The sequence below is a fragment of the Fukomys damarensis genome, unplaced genomic scaffold (assembly GCF_012274545.1).
Source record: "Fukomys damarensis isolate Sample0158 unplaced genomic scaffold, DMR_v1.0_HiC HiC_scaffold_32, whole genome shotgun sequence".
In the NCBI taxonomy this organism is placed as follows: domain Eukaryota; kingdom Metazoa; phylum Chordata; class Mammalia; order Rodentia; family Bathyergidae; genus Fukomys; species Fukomys damarensis.
This window is the reverse complement of record NW_022900944.1, coordinates 6,644,669-6,662,553: the sequence shown is the minus strand read 5'-3', so window position 1 is coordinate 6,662,553 and position 17,885 is coordinate 6,644,669. Positions and strand designations below refer to the sequence as shown.

The 17,885-nt window shown below is 36.6% G+C and overlaps 1 long non-coding RNA gene and 1 pseudogene across 1 annotated transcript in view; one reads left to right on the top strand and one right to left on the bottom strand.

Annotated features, from left to right (window-relative positions):
- Window positions 1-7,236, top strand: part of LOC117283916 — a 9,342-nt gene extending 2,106 nt beyond the window's left edge. Inside the window, exons 2-3 of the long non-coding RNA XR_004514963.1 lie at window positions 6,602-6,711; window positions 7,128-7,236. This is a non-coding gene — a long non-coding RNA (uncharacterized LOC117283916). The remainder of the gene's footprint in view (window positions 1-6,601; window positions 6,712-7,127) is intronic.
- On the bottom strand, window positions 3,297-3,456 carry LOC117283948 (annotated as a pseudogene).
- Window positions 7,237-17,885: the final 10,649 nt, after the last annotated feature.

The window sequence follows — 17,885 nt, the reverse complement described above, 5'->3', positions numbered from 1 at the left end:
ACACGTGCGGCGGGAGAGAGAGAGAGAGAGAGAGAGAGAGAGAGAGAGAGAGAGAGAGAGAGAGAGAGAGAGAGAGACAGAGGTGAATTATTTAGCCTGCAAAGGAGAAGGCTAAGTGGGTTTGAAGATCATGAAGGAAATTTAATAAGAGTCTTTGTGTAAGAAGCAGATATACAATAGTACAAAGATTGATGGATAGGTATTCTCTATATTTACTGAGATCATAATAAAAGAAAATAAAATTGGAAGGACCTGGAGTAGCAATAAAGAAACATTTCCTGCTGCTGAAGTTTGTTGGTCACGAACGGATTCAGTACATCATTCAATATTTATTAAGTTTCTATTATATGAGGTCATAGTTACTTGGGATGGAATGGCTTATTTGCACATCTTTTTAGAATATATTTACATTTGTCTGAAATGATTTATCTGTTCTTGTTTTGAGATATGCAAACAGATCCAAGGCTGTATGATTTTTGTGATTCCCTAAAGACACAGAAGAAGAAATGTAGCACTGATACAAATGTTTGCGTGAACCCAACACTGGCTTTGCAGACAATCATCTTCAGAAACTCAGAAAGACCACTAAAGGGTGTTAGACTTATCATCAAAGATTTCGTAAGTAGGCAACAGTCAAGGCAGGCTAAGGGAGCAAACCACTGCACATACTATAGAGACATACCATATGGAGTTAAAAGATTATACATTGCAATATCATTTGCACAGAATTTTGTAGGTCTTTCAGATTTAGGGGTGGGTAGTATATGTATGGGATAAACACAGAGACAGAGAGACAGGGAGAGACAGGGAGAGAGACAGAGAGATGGGGCGAGGGGGAAATGGGGGGGAGGGGAGAAAGAGAGAGAGAGAGAGAGAGAGAGAGGGAGAGAATGTCTTGAGTTTTTTTTGGGGGGGAGGGGAGAAAGAGAGAGAGAGAGAGAGAGAGAGAGAGAGAGAGGGAGAGAATGTCTTGAGATGTGGCATAGACCACACTGGGAAAGTTCCAGATGAAAAGTGCTAAACAGTGCTTTTGGTTTCCTAGTAATGTATAAGTTCAAACAGGCTTGTTTGGGAATATTTTGAGAGCTGCAAATGAGGTGATCTAGCTGATTCTGGCCAGAACAGCCAGCTAATAACATTCATGGCTGTGTTCACAATGAATCCTCTGCTGGGGCAGTGGCTTATTCATCCCACCCTGTCTGGGGAGGGGGCATCCAGGTAGCTGCTCTTACTCCACACCTGCTGCCTTTGACTTTCCTGTGGGTCTCAGAGTGGAAGCACTGAAGTCAGACATCCTGCCACAGTGGTACACAGATCTAGAGGGTGGTCTGGGGGCCAAGGGGCTGCAGGACACTCAGTTCTACATGGCCCGTCTTTGCCTTTTGGATATATTTATTTGGCTGCTGGAGGAGGAGGTGAGGGAAGGTTTCAAACTGACGAGTTCCCCACACTGGGTTATTTTGGCCAGTGAAATAGAGGATTACCATTTTCTCTCAGGAACTGCCATGCATAATGGACCAGACCAAGGATTGTTGACTTTATGTTTCAGAGTTTTTAGATAGGATTTCAATATTGGCTGATTTTACTCAAGGTTGTGTTATTGCCCCTGGTGCCTTCCAGACTTAGCATTCAGAACAAGTTATTTTCAATTTAGGCAGAAAACTTTCTTTGCCTCCTGTCTTTATCTGAATGGAATTTTGCTCTTGTTTTTTATTGCAGCAGTCTGTTTTTGTTGGTACACATACTAAGAAATTATATTTTCTTATTTTATTTTCTCTGTGCTTTCCAGTTTTAAATAGGTACAGAACGGATTCATTCAAATGTAAACAAGGCCAGCTTTAGCCTGTAGGGGCCCTGAAGCATTTCCGTTGAGCTCTTACCTATCCTGCCTGGTAGGAAAGTGCTATGCAGTCCTGACCAGCACATACATGGGCAGCCTAACACTGTCTTAGGTGTTAGCTGACCAGAGAACTCACAAGTTCCTCAGGCTCCACACCCACAACTCTGCTTTCTAAAGAGCTAAAAGATATCCACAGGGCACTGTTTAGAACAGCACTGTCATGGTGTTTTTAGATGTTGTGGGGATTTAGGAGATAAATCCACAGACACATCACCTGATGCTCTTAGCCCATCAGACACCCTTTTCAGTCAGGAAAACTGAAACTTCCTTATCTTTGAACAAGTACGAGCTTGTGAAGTCTTCAACATTTCACTGGGTCTTCAATTCAGACTCAACATTTATGCAAGTACAGCGCACCCTTCGGGGAAAGGATTCACGATCTTTACCACTCTCTATGCATTTCAGAGACCACTCTTTCAACATTTCACTGGGTCTTCAATTCAGACTCAACATTTATGCAAGTACAGCGCACCCTTCGGTGGAAAGGATTCACGATCTTTACCACTCTCTATGCATTTCAGAGACCACTTTGGAGTTTATTGATGTACAAACCTTTATTAAGTTTTCTGGCCTAGAAAAAGCACATTACTCCCTTTGTCTCTATTTATAATGATAGCAATAACGTGGATATCTCCCTGTACTTGGGTGAGTTTGACCTTCTCTGACAAACTAGACCTCCCTAATAATTGAAATTGATGCAATAAAACGCTGCTTTGACTTTTCTGCATTCAAAATATTTCCTTCAAGGTAATATTTCTCCTGTGTACTGAACTCACCATTGTTTCTTCAAGTCAAGCTGCCATGCAACTCCCAAATTCTGGCATTTATTTTTCTTGTTTGTTGCTATTCTCCCCCCACCCTTAAATCAGTAGCATTTCAGACTAATGTATCATTATCGACCAAAAAAATTGTGGCGTATCATTTACACTAAATGAACACCTGTTTTGTGAATAAAACGAAGATATAAGGAAAATAGCCTTTCTTACATTAATATATGGTAAACTGTCACATACTCTTTCAGTCCAATTTGCCTAAGATTTATGTTGATCGTGCCCTTGAATTAAAGGCATAAACACTGCTTATTCTTTTTGAATAACTTTAATATAATTTTTGACAATCTTACCAGAACACTAAAATAGGTAACATTTGATGGTCTCACCGTTCCCTTTTGTATATGAATGACTTCTTAAAATAAGGGAATATTGCAAAGTCTATTTTTTTTCTTTTACTTTCTTAAAAGTTTTATGTAGATATTGAATCATTATTAAGTTTATGGATAGTGTTTCTTTTATTAATTTTGTGTTGTGGTGAAATTTGAAGCTACTGCTGACAGAATTTTGGATCTGGTTAATAATATATAATGAAGTTATAGTAAAGTGCTAGAAAAGTCAATTATTTTAGTTTTAAATTTTAGAAAATGGTTGACCTGAAACCCTCTTGGGATATTAAAATTTAAAACCAACTCCTTCATACCCCAGTATGGAAAAGTTTTCAATTAGCAATAATTGTGCCTCAGATAAACCTCATTGGCTATGATACTGCCACTGCACAAAGCTAGTGCCTGTATTTCAGAACCGGCATCCACGTCAATTTTTAAGGCACCTTTTTAGGATACCCAGATCCTTTGCTTCCTTCTTCTTTAGAGAATACCTGTATGTTATTTGTACACATTCCTGTGCCGCAGCAGGCAGAGGAAATATTTCATTTTCTGCCCAATAACTAGCAGTGTTTTGTGTGAAATAGATGCTGAGTCAATTTGATTAAATAAAGTACACATAATCTGTGAAATGATTAAAATTAACTTGTACTCTTTCTAATAAAATTTGTAATTCCTCAGCCTGCTGCCAAATGCCAAATCTATTCTTCATTGATTTTCTGTCAATCATTAAATTCATATTTTATTGCTCCATTTTACTCCATTGTTCAGAATTACCCATTTCAGCCATAATTTATTACTTATTCTACGATATTTAGGTCTTCTTGCTGGTTCTAAATTACCACAATATCATTTTACAGATATAATTCAAACTAGATAGAAAGCTTAATACAGCTTCTCAACATTTAATCACTTCATAATGTCATGTTTTTGGATTAATGGTATATTGTATCCTATTTCACTAGGCTAAAATGAGAGTCTAATAAAAATTATGGTGGTGGAAAAGTATAATTTTGGTATTTAAGATAACTAAGACAACATATATCTTCAAGTCAAGTTTTTTCTTGTAATTGACATTTTAGGAACATTGGATGGAACTGTTGTTGAAGAGCTGTCAGTGTCACTTAGTAGAGTATTACATGACATATGCGCAGGTAGAAGTTGAATTTGGCTTTTCTAGAACCTTCCTTTCTTCTATCACATATGGCTGTATAAGTACCTCATTGTAATTTTCAGCTTCTTAAGAACTTTATGTACATGAGGCTAGAGAATTTGGTAGAGAACACTCTATGTAATTACTTTTATTTTCAACTTTGGAAATTAATTTGCTATAATATAAACTTAAAATGGAGCAAATCTAGGTAGATGTGCTCTTTTTAGGGACCAAATAGATACTGAGACCATAAAGAAACATTGTGGCACTAGTGCAAAGAAATATATTAGATGAAAATTTGTGAAAAACAGTATGAGAATATTTAAGCAAGAACAGAGTAGGGAACTACAGCACAGATTGATGAAAAGATAGATGGGTGTCAGGCTTAACAAGCTAATCAGTTTTCTTTTTAATGTTTATTAAGTTTATTGGGGGGACATTTTAGGTATATGATACAGTTACATTCATCATTGGGATCTTGTACCTTTACACGACTCATCTTGGTTCTTATTTTTCCCCTTTCCCCTACCCTCCCTTCACCTCCTTCACCCTTCCCTGTTTACAAAGACATTGTTGTCATGTTTTTCATTTTCATATATTTTTATTTTCCCTTTTTACCTTTCCTCTACCCCTCCCACTTCCTGTACTCTTTTAGATCTTTTTTTCCTATTACACAAGATCAATTATACGTTATGATTCTTATTTACACTTTTAGTTTTTCACACCGGAGAAGCTATTTGGTATTTACATATGTGTGATTTATTTATTTCACTTAAGAGTATGGCCTCAATGTGCATCCACTTATCTATAAATATCTCTTGTTTGCTCTTTCTTTATGGCTGAGTAGTATTCCATTTTATAAAAACAAAACAAAACAAAAAAAAAACACATCTTCTTTATCCAGTCTCCAGTTGATGGGCAATTGGACTGTTTCCAAACAGTTTTCATCAGAGAAGCGTCAGTGAGTTCCTGATGGAGGTAAAGCAGTAGGCATAATTTGTTTACAGACTAAAAAGCTTGTCATGCTACCACACCAGTCAGGAGCATGAAGGGAGTGGGTTATGTGTGGAGAAATCATACAGTGCATGAAAATACATGAATGACAGTAGAGAACATGGTCCAATACTCAGGATCAGAGAGGTGCAGATCGAAGTAGAAGGAGGGGCTGCAGTGTGTTCACAGCTATGACTGCTCAGCCATCTACTGAAGGGAGTTAAAGTGAAATCTAGGAGGAAGTGGAACTACCTGTCAATAGTAGTATCATCAACTAAATTAGGATAAAGCTGGACCTGTTATTAGAAATGTATTTTCTAGGTTCTCCCTGCTTTTGATTTCCTTAGGAAATCTGCAAGAGTTACACAACAACAATAATTACACCTTTCTTGACAAGAGAAATTTTACACTGATCGATGATGAGAAAGTTCTGTCCCTGAATACACACAAGCAATGGCGGGTCAGATCTTCCTGCACTTGCTTGGAAAAGAGCCATATGTTTACATATTTTTACATATTTCAATAATGCCTTTATATGCATTTTCTTCTTGTTCTCTTCCACTTCATGTTTTCCCATACCTGCCTGATCAGCACAGCCGAGTAAGTCAAATAGCTTCTTCATCAGCAAACTCTAATGAAGTCACACTTTTCACATTATTACTAGACCAGACTCCAATATTTTATATCTCAAATATTTCAATAATTTTCCAATGTAAGGAATTAGTTAAGTGTATAATGTAAGTGATATTTCCTTTTATAATTCTGAAGTGGATTAATTCTATAATCCCCAGAAGCTTATTTTTGATATTTCCTTTTGGGGGTTTCTTTAATTTGCCTATACTTTATTTTCCTACATTATCCTCAAGTAATTCATGCACATCTCCAAGACTCCTGACCAGTATTATTCTAATCAGAAATAATAGCTTATATTTAAATATATATTCTTTAAAACAGCGGTCCCCAACCCCAGGCCACAGGCCTGTCTCTGGCCCACACAGAGGAAGCTAGCTGTATGTGAGCAAGTGAAGTTTCACCTGCTGCTACCCATTGCTTGCATTCAGCCTGAGCTTTGCCTGCAGTGAGACTAGTGGTGGCAGGAGATTTTTACAGGAACACAGCCCTGTTGTGAACTGCACAGGCAAGAGTTGATGAGGCATCCTTGGTACGAAATCCAGGTTAAGTGCGTCTACCAATGTTGACGACAAGACAATGCTTGACTTGTGAGTCAAGAGGATGTGCATGGGAATGTGTTACAGGCACTCCTGTTACCAATGAACACCTATTAAACTTAAGTCTTTGGATGATTACATATCAGGAAAACTGAACTGGTCATTTTGTGTCAGTATAAGCACAGACCTATAGACTGTTTTGACTATATTTTTGGTTTCACTGCTTCCAGATGTGTCTCTGCACTGAGTCATCCACAGAAAAATGCTGGCTTCCTGAAAAATGTCACCTGCACTCAACAGTGTTCTACAGGATGTGATTAAATTCATCAACCACATTGAAGTAGGTGCCCTTTGCTCACATCCATTTGGGAAGCTCTGTGAAGAGATGAGTGCGTCACACACATATCCTCTACTTTATGGAGAAAGGAGATGGTCTGCTATAGGAAGACCACTGGCCAGAGGGTTCGTGTTAGGAGAGCTACTCCAGATATTTCTTTTAGAAAAGCAGTCACCGCCAGAAGCCCATTTAAGTGTCACAAAATGGATAACAAAAATTGCTTACTCAATCTGCTCAGTTAACTTAATCTGCCTCTTCAGGGGAGAATGACAGCTGTATTCACGTTGGCAGATAAAGTGGCCTCATTCGGAGCCAAAGTGGAATTACGGCAGTTATGAGTAAACATTTGATTTTGTTATGTGATTCAGATATTAGCAGAGATTCTGAAAGAGACTAAACCAGGGTTTGCTTTCTTCCAGCTAGTGCACGATCACCTGTCTCAACTTTCAAATAAGTTTTACGACTACTTCCCAGCCACTAAAGAACCCCGATCTGGGAAGGAATGGATCTGAGACCCACTTGTGCACAGGCCGGGTGAGTTGACCTTGTCTGTGCTAGAAGAGGATCGACAGCTTGAGATGGCAAATGATGATGACTTTAAAATATGTTTGCGACCACTTCAGATCTCTACATAATCTTGATTAAGGTCAAGCTAGAATATCTTAGATTGCCACAAAAGCCTGTTTCTAGTTCTGACATCTTGTCTTTGTGAAGCAGTGTTTTCTGATGTGACATGAGTGTGAGATTATGGAGCAGGTTGGATGAAAGCAATACACTTCAGGGTCACTGTGTTTCTTTCTTTTTTTTTTGTTTTTTCGGTACCGGGGATCGAACTCGTGCTTTCACTTGCAAGGCAGGTGGCGGAACCACTGAACCAAATCCCTGGCCTAGGGTCACTGTCTTTCATTACCCCTAGATGGGAGTGTCTGGCATCAGGAAAAAAACCTGAGGGCTCCCACTAATTATGCCCTATGTTGAGCTATATAATTATTCTATTATCTACTACAATGTAATAATAATAGAAATAAATGTACAATAAATGCAATGTGCCTTAATCATCCCCAAATTATCTCACCCACACTCCCTACCCATGGAAAAATTGTCTTTCGTAAGCCAGTCCCTGTTCCAAAAAATTCAAGGATTGCTACTATAAAACATGATTTGTCTAGTTATAAAGATTTATAAAGATTATTTTCCATAATTTTTATAGTGCTACATCAAGTTATGTATTACTATGCTTATTTTAGAAATGAGGCACAGGATACAGAAAAGTTAACATACTTACAGTTAATAAGGATAGGATGCAAGATTCTAATCTCTCTTAAATACCATGGTTTTTTTGGGGGATATTTTTTATAATCATTTTATATCTATTATCCTTACTTTATTTAGTAGATACTTCATAATTAGCTATTTAAAAAATACTTCTGGATGAAGTACAAACTCTTTTTGTGTGTGTGTGTGTGGGGGTAGAGTACCAGGAATCAAACTCAAGACTGTGCTTGTGAGGCAGGTGCAGTTCCACTGAGCTAAATTCCCAGCCCCAAAGTCTAAGTCTTGGCATGTGTTGTATGAAGCTATCCATGACCTGCTCTGTCTGGCCTGACCCTTCCCCATGCCCCAACAAACAGCTTGAGCAGCTCTGAACTAAGAAGTCACCTCTTCCTGCTCTCTTCGGTGTTCCTACTGCTGTGTATCTCCTCCCTCGTGGGCCACTGAACGATGTGTCATTCATCTTAGTTCACTGCTGGTCAGTTTTTGTAATGAAAGGCCTTCCAATTATTTCTATGGCCCCCGCAGTTGTCACATAAGGACTGTTCAGCAAGCAACTGCTGATTTAATGTATGGATGTTCCCCTGTGATTTTCCTTTGCTTTAAGTGTATGAATCTTGAAAGTGTTAACGTAGTTCTACTCTGAACTTCTAAATTATTTTGGTGTTGTATATTCCTCTTTATGTCTGTCTTTTTGTATATAAAGTTTGTAGATTAAATATTTGAATATTTTATGCATTTTTTCACACATGTTAAGGCAGATGTTTAATATTACTTCTAGTTAATGTATTTGGTTATTTCTTTGTTGAGCATTATAGCAATTTCATGTATTTTTCTTCATTATGGATAATATTATAGCACATATTTTTTAAAAAAATTAACTTTATAGGGCCCGGGATTTAGCTCAGTGGTGCCACACCTACCTTGCAAGCACAAGGTCCTGAGTTTAATCCCCAGTACCTGCCCTCCCCGCAAAAATTAACTTTGTAAGTATCAACCAAGCAACAGCATTCGTGGATGAAGATTTCAATTTTTACATGACTTTAGAAGAGAGGATATAAAACTTCAGCCTGAGGGCCAGGGTCTTGTTTTTGTAAACAAGTTTTATTATGAGCCAGCCAGATTCATTCATTTCTTAATTCTCACTTTTTCCTAATGCCTGTATTAATGGTCACATTCCCCGAGGAGTTGGCACACATACATAGCTCGACTCCCTTCTTTTTTTGCCCTTTCCCTCCCTTTTGATGCTGTCTGTGGCTGCTCTCAGAGGGTTGAATTGAATAGTTCATCCTGTCTGGCCCTGCACAGAAAAACTTGTGTAGCAGCCTGCTTACTGTTTAACTTAATTTTGTGGTTCAGTTTTCATTTTCAACAAAAGATAACTGATTTCACCATATTCTCATTAGGAATGGGGATTATGCTGTACTAAAGCATTTATTAGCTGTCTTTTCTCCAGGACAGTCTCCCTGCTTTGCCTTGGGAGGCACGTGGAGAGATCTGGATTCTAGGTGGAGAGGTCTGTACTGGGCCTGGCTGCACAGAACTCTGCCCTGCAGTATGCATGTTTGCGTCCAAGGAGAGTCTCCTCTCTGCATTTGGAGTCATCAGACACATATTGCCAGCCAGTTGCTCCTCGCCTCCAGCTAATGAGTTCTGTGAAGAGCTCACCTTCAGCTAGTTTGCAAAGACAACAGATCCAAGAGAAATATGAGTTCTGCCCACCTGACTTTGTTATGCTATCGTCATGTTGAACTGTTGCAGATGTTTTGCCTTTTAAGAGCACAGTTGAATATACACAAAAGTGCCTTAAAGTAGAATCCAGGTTATTGCATAAAGACGGGCTGCCTTACTTGAGCAAGGTGTTACGGTGAAATAGCAGCCAGGTGCTAAGGGGCTATCAGGTTTCATCATTTCTGTGCTGGAAAAGCAAGTAACATGGGCATATTAGAGGACAGATAATTTTCTTGTAATACAATGTGACCCAATTTGCCAAATAAAAGTGGAATGAAAACAGCAGCTTGTAGCAACACCTAAAATATCTTTTGAGTCATTATCTCTTTAATGAAAAGCAACACTGGACAATTTCAATGAGAATTGTAGTTTAGCATCTCATTAACTGAATAATGGCTTATACTCACCATGCATTTCTAAGTACCTGAACTGTAAAAATGAACACGGAAATGGATCAACAGTCCATTCGTCTGTCCTCTGATGACAATTAAGATCTTCTGTCCTTCATTATTTCCTAATTATAATGTGGTTCTTTTGTATTCCTCAGATGATAAGTAGCCCAGAATGAGATTTCCAAGCAGCTCATTTACTACATTCCTATGTATTTAAATAATTTGTCTCACTGTGAATTGTATAGATATTTCATTCTGATTTGCAACTTGAGTGGCATATTTTTTCTTAGGAGACTTAGGGGTCTGAAAATAAATGAGGAGCTGACTCTGTGTAAGAAAGGCCTCCCAGAGCATAATTACCAGTGGGTTATCTCCCAGCGCCTGTAAAACACATCTCACAACTTATTAACTGAAGCCTATTGAGACCAGAATGTCTCTCTCCTTTCTCCGTGCATTTAGAGGAACTCCTTTCATAAGTGATATTTTTCTTTCAGTAATCAAGTAATTGCTAAGCTGATTTCACTTTTTTTTGCATGAACTTTTCCTTGTGTTCAGCAGCTGGGATCTTTCACCCCAATAGGTCTGGGCCACTGTGGCTGGAATGGCTGATCCCTACTAGGTCTGAATATCTGTAGGCGTTTTCTTCCTGCTTCACACTGAGTTAGCAATCAATCCCATCTGTTCTTTATCATTAGGAACTCACAGTGTACCCAGAGCCATTCTTCAAATGAGGTTGTGAACTTTCAAGGCAGGTACCAAAATAGAGAAAGATGGAGGTAGATACTTTTATATCCATTTATATACATATAGCTTTGCCCTTCAATTCTCACATAGATTTCCAATAATAAGAATATATAGACATCTAGAAATTATTATTTGTGAATAAACGTCATTTATGCATATGGGTAGGTTTGATAAGAAAATGGTTTTCTACAAGCTTTTTGATAGTTCTTTATAAAATAATACCAGATGACTAACTGTGATTACCATAGTTATGCTATTAGTAAGGGAGGAACTTTTTTCTTTTTTTTTTCAAAACACTGTGGATCTAAGCCAGATAATCAAACATTAGCATTTCTTGTTTTTCGCTTCTAGCAACTGTTTATTGACTTTTAAGGTGTTCTTGTATTTGATAGGCTGTCAAAGCCAAAATAATCTGTACCAAAGTCTTCAGGGTCTATTTAGTAGTTAGACTGTCAATGTTAAAATATAACAGTATATGAATTAAATACTATTACATGACTTTTTCAAATAAATATGAAATGAAAAGCTCTACAAAATAGTGTTTTCCTGCTTTACAGTATAATTAAAATAAAATCTCCTTAGTATTTATGTTAAAATAAAGACTAAGCTGAATTGTCATAAATACTTATACTAATCCATTGTACATGGCATGAAGACATTTTAATCTAATAGTTTGCTTGATACAATGAGCCTTGCCTACTTTCGCAGGCTAGTACAGGTTTGAAGTAAAATTATTTAATCTTTTTATTATATCTCGCAGAATATATCATATCTGACTTCCAAAGTCCATAAAATTGAATGAATCTTGTCTTAAAATACAACATATGTTGCCTTAAGAGGTCTGACAATATTTTTATGCAAAACTATTGCCCATTTAAATTTTTCTGTAATTTAGTAAAACTGCAAAAGCTAATCATAGCATTTGCTAAGCATATTAAAATGTTCTGTTTTAAAAAAGTAATTTCAAAAATTTGCATAAGCTCCTTGAAATGCTGAATAGAAATATGAGAAAATCCAAAAGTGTCTATTTTATTCAAATTATAATTTCTATCACTTCTTATGATACACCTTAATAACTAAATAGATAAACTATATTTACCTTGGTATACCATAATTGAAATAAGATTTTTGTTTTGAACATGAAATTTACCAACCAAGATACCTCTGCAATTGCTAATATGTACCTTTCAAATATGCCCCAATAAAGGGAGAATAAATGTAAAAATTCTTGAAATAAAATGTAAGAGTTTTCAAAAGTGTGTCATTTGCATAATATTCATTAAAGCATAATAATTGGAACCTTTTAAAGTCAATTTACCTAAGTGAAAATACTGAAACTGTGAACAGGAAATTTTAATTATAAAATTTCTTAAGTCTCCATTAGTGATTTAGCTCCAGGGGATAAAGCAGATTTGTATATATTTATATGCTTTATTTGATGTTTCATATCCCTTTCCATTATATAATTTCTTTGGCAGGTTTTTCTTCACCATGTTTCACTTATTAAAAACATTAAACTTGGGAAAAATGTGATTTGAAAATACAATGGGATCTGTGACCAAAAAAAGCAGTTAGAACTATAATTGTTCCAAAAATTCCAGGGTAGAGGACGGGATAGACCAAGAGAGATGTGCATAGAACAGAGGGAGTGTAGAAAGCTTTTTTTCTTGTGCTTTTCTGTTCTGACACCTGAAGACAAGAGGAAAATAGTTGAGTTGGCATTTACCTATCTTATTATAAGTTCTAGCAGAGAAAAGACAGCATATTGTAAATTTTTCTTTCCAGTTTGTTGCATAGCAATTAGCCATATTTATTGAATAAGAATTCAATTCATCTTCATTCAAGCTAGTGATCCACTCTCTAGAGCTTAAATGATATGTAATTCATCCTAAGACTTCTTTCAAAGATGCAATGAGTCACCTAATTGTATCAGGTTTTCTTTCAAGATAGCTTTTATACAAGTTCTTCACTTTCTTAATTCAGCGCCTCGTAACAGGTGAACCAAACAACTTCACAGGTGTTCTCTCTAATTCCAGTATCCTCCATTTCACCCATTCGTCATGCAACTGAGAGGTGAATTTTGCTTAAATCTTTAAAAACTGTTAACTAATCTTTAAAATGGATGTCAGGAGAACCTCCCGTAAGGTTTGTTTCCACCCAAACAGTCATATATCATGTGCTTTCTCAAATATAACTTTTATTTTTTACATCAACATCTATATATATTCATATCTACTAGGTCTTGTTTAAATTTAGAGTTTGAATTGAATTTTTAAGACTGAGAATATTGGACATTACTCGTTGATCTTACCTTGATATAGCATCTGCATTATTCTTCCTACTGTGATATAGTTTTTAAATTTAGGACTAATGTCTTATTTTTCATCTGATAATTTTGAAAATACAGGTGTATTTTAGAATATACTGAAAGGTACCAAATCAGAGATAGTGAAATGATCACAATTGTATCTAGCTAGAAAGAGCCCCCATGATTATCCAAACATCAAACTCACTTTTCTTTTCTATGGGTGATTTTATATTACCAAGGCAGAGTTGAATACCTGTTCCCTATTCTTTGGAATAGAGGAAATCTGGATGCTTAATTAAATCCATTTGAGCTCAGAATTTTTGTAATTAAGCAAATCTTGATAGAAACTCTTTCTTTGGGACATCAAGAAAGAAATGCAATGAATTGAGATGAAAATATCACTGTGAATAACGTATTTTTTTTTCTCAAAAAATCAACCTAAGCATATCAAATAGATTTCTAGTATGGGTAGGATTATGTCTACCAAAAATATATGTTAGCATTATAATCCCCATACCTATGAATGTGATTTATTTCAAAATTGGGTAATTACAGAGGTAATCAAGTTGAGTTAGCTTTGGATAATGCCTATCCCAAATGTGACCTTGTAAGAAGAGGGAAATCTGGACATACTGGACACAGACGTATATATACATCGCATGACAAGAAAGGCAGAGACTGTAGTAAACTGTCTGTGGTCAAAAATGCCCGGAATGCCCCTACCTTGGGGTCTATGTGGCAGTTAGGGCGCAGTGTCCACTTGATTAGCTTTGGGATCTGCCCCAGGGACTGTGGCGCACACTTCAGGGCATGTCTGTGTGAATCACAGAGGCATAGTCTTGGGGGTCTGTGTCTTGTCCCTTTCCTGCTTCTTCTCTGGTATTGTTCTCTGCTGTTTCCGGCCAACACAACCTAAGCAAATTTGCTACACTTTGCTTTCCACCATGGACTTTCTGCCTTGGACCCAGTTGGCCGTGAGCTGAATCCCCTAAAACCTGAGCCAGATTTAACTTCTCCTCCCTCTTAACTGAGGCTGTCAGGTTTTGCGTCCAGGAAGGGAAACGCTAATACAGCCCTCCAGAACCAATCAACCATGGCAGCACTTGATTCTGGACTTTTAGTATCTAGAATTAGGAAGAATAAGTTGCTTTATTTTAGGCCACCCAGTTCATGGTATTTTATTGCAATAATCCTGGGGGGGGGAATACTTAAGCTGTGTTGTCTATCTATCTATCTATCTGTCTGTAACTCTATCTATCTATCTATCTATCTATCTATCTATCCATCTGTCATCTTTCTATCTTCTCTGCTAAGAATGGTAAAACAAAACATTGAAGGGATATTGTTTCTGTTATTATTAGTAGTAGTACATAATGCTTACATTTATGGCAGGAGAGTTAGTACATGTATACAATACATCTTCGTTCTTTTTTTGTACTGTTGTGCCCAAGCCGCAAAGTCCCCAAAGACCACCAAGGAGTCAGGTCCGATGCAATTGCAAGAGGAGTTTATTGCAAGCTCGAGCTTGGACTCTCAGGTGTCACCGTCACAGCGGTTTCAGACTGAGAGCCCAGATCCAACTTTGAACCAAGTTAATATAGGATTTTTCTGTTACTATTTTTAGTTTTCCCTTGTCATCAAGGGGCATAGGGAGGGCATATTGGAACATGACCTAATGCTTACATTTGCAAATTTATTATGGGGTGCTGGGAGGGTACATATTGGAAAGTTACCTAAGGCCTTTAGAGAATTAATTCCTCTTTTCATTAGACAATTAATTCCTCTTTTCATTAGACAATTAATTCCTCTTTTCTGACTTTTTGCTAACTAAAATATATTACTATCTATATCCATTATAATTAATTCCTATATCAGCTATAACTAATTCCTATATTGATTAGATCACCCAAAAAGAAGCTTTTATATCAACTATACTTAATTCCTATATTCATTAAATTACATAAAAAGAAGCTCATCTTAAAAAGAGGAACAGAAGCAGGGTGGAGATGCTCTAAAAGAGGAACTGCAATTGTCAAAGCACAGAGAAAGTGCCACATAGAATGGAATTTTTCAGAAAGGAACTTTTGCATTTACTCTATTCTGGGTAAGGGGCATGGAGCCCACTGTGACCTGGAAACTTGGTCCTCACAGTACCATTCCCCTTGCAACCTTCCAACTCTTCTTCCGTATCTCATTTGCAAAAGCCTGATTTCATTTGTTTTTTTCAATTTTCTGTGTTGTTTTAATTTGCATTTCTCTATTTACCAGTAGGGTTTAGCCCATTTTCACTTATTGGTTAGTCCTTTTTACCAACCTCTGAGAAGTGTCTGTTAATTTTAGCTGTCTATTTTGATTGGGTCTTTTATTTGGGGGGTAATTTTTCAGTTCTTTATATATCTATAATTAGTCCTCTGAGGAATAGCTGGCAAATTTTTTCCCATTCTGTGTATTATCTGTTCAATCTATTGGTTGTTTCTTATGCTGTGCTCCTTATGTTTTTAAATTTAATATGATCCCATTTGTTGATTCTCAGTATTATTTCTTTTGCCATTGGGATTCTGTTCAAAAAGTCCTTGCCTATGCCTGTGTCTTCAAGAGTTGTACCTATTTTATTTTCCAGCAGATTGAGTGTTTCTGTTTTCAAAGATCTATATCTTCGATTAATTCTGATTTTATTTTAGCACATGGTAAGATATATGGGTCTAGACTTCATCCTCTACATGTGGGTATCCGATTTCCCCAGTATGATTTATTAAAGAGGCCATCTTTTCTCCAGTTATGTTTTTGGGACTTTCATGAAAGATCAAATCACCGTACATACGTGGGATTGTTTCTGCATCCTTCATTCTGTTCCATTGATCCTCATGACTACTTTTGTGCCACTACCATGCTGTTTTACTCTTTATAATGCCACATTAACTTTTTTTTCATTTTTATTGAGTTTATTGCCACAATCTAGGTCTACAATAGAGTTACATCCATTATTGGGATCCTGTACCTTCACATGACAGGTCTTGGTTCTTCTCATTTCTTCCCCTTGTCCCTGCCCTCCCTTCACCCCCTCCTCCCCTCCCCTTTTACAAACTCTTTATTTCCATTTTTTCATTTTCTCATATTTTTTCTTTTCCCTTATTTCCTTTCCCCTACCCTTCCCACTTTCCCTACACGTTTAGCCCTTCAGTGAAATAAATAGGTCACACATGTGTAAATACCGAATAGTTTCTCTGGTGTGAAAAACTATAATAGTACACAAGATTCTAATGGGATAATTAAAAGTGTGAAATAGGAAGAAAAGGGCTACCATGCTGTTTTTATCACTGTAGATTTGTAATATAACTTTCAATCTGGGATTTTGATTCCTCCTTACTTTGCTATTGTACCCCAGAATTTCTTTTGTTATTCTGGGTGTCTTCTGGGTCTCTTTTCCATATGAATATTTGGATTTTTTTCTCTAGATCTGTTAGAAATGCAGGTGGTATTATTGGGGTTGTTTTAAATGTTTATATCAGTTTTGTAACTATAGTTATTTTCAGTATATTGATTCTGCCTATCCAAAATGGGGAATTTTTCTATTTTCTGGATGTCCTCTTCAATCTCTTTTTTCAGAATGATGTAATTTTTGTTGTAAAAGTCTTTCACTTCCTTGGTTAGGAATATTGTTTAGTAATAGTTTCCATGGTAGTTAGCTAATTATAACATGTACACTGATAATGAGAATAATTAATCTCAATTTAAAATATTTTGTATAAACAAATGACACACATGCATGGGTTGAATATGTGAATGTGATATAAGTGCACTCATATTTTACCATTAAGTTCTGCACATTTGTAATTTGGTCCCCGATTAATGTGAAACTTTCACATTGGTTCCTAAATGTAGATTCTCAAACATTTATGAGAGGGAGAACTTTTTCTAAAACTAAAAACTAAAAATGTTTTTATTTTTTTATTAGTACATATTTATAGTATGTAATGATTACATTCCTTCTGCGCATTGGTACACTTAACAGTACACATCCGAATTCTTTTTTCACCCCGTTTACTAATCATCCCTCTTACTTAGGTAACAGTTGCACCAATCTCTATAATTAATATTTAAATGTTCCTGAGTTGTGTGAACAAAAATGAACACTTTTCACCGATAACTTCAAGAGCCTTGAGTAAGTTTATCTGGTTACCATCTGACAAATGCTCTGCACTAGGCCCAGACTAGGCAAGTGCTCATTGACCCCAAAACTAGAACTTCTTGGCCTTGATTTGCAATGTACTGTGTAGTAAGTATACCATAAGTGTTTAAATTTAAATACATAGTACAGTAAAATATACATTGCCAATAACTGCTTTCAATATACTCTCCCCAGCTTTCAACACACCGATTCCATTTTCCTGCCACTTTCTGAAGCAGTTCTGGAAGTTCTCGCCTTATTCTCTTGTTGTGGCACTGTGTGACTCTTCCCCAGAGTCAAAATGACTGCAAAAGGTAAACATTTTTAATTGACTCAGGACTTGAGGCTGCCATGACAGTGTGGCTAACAACATGAAAGAGGACTTCCAGAAGTGTTCAGAAAGTGCAAGAATGACGGGAGAAGCAAGTGGAAATGTTTTGAGGGAGATTAACAGCAATGTATCTTTTATTGTAATATATTTTTAAAAAATTAAACATTCGCTGTTTTATTTCATCTTATGTGTTTATTTTCTATTATCCTTTACTAGAATACAATCTTCACG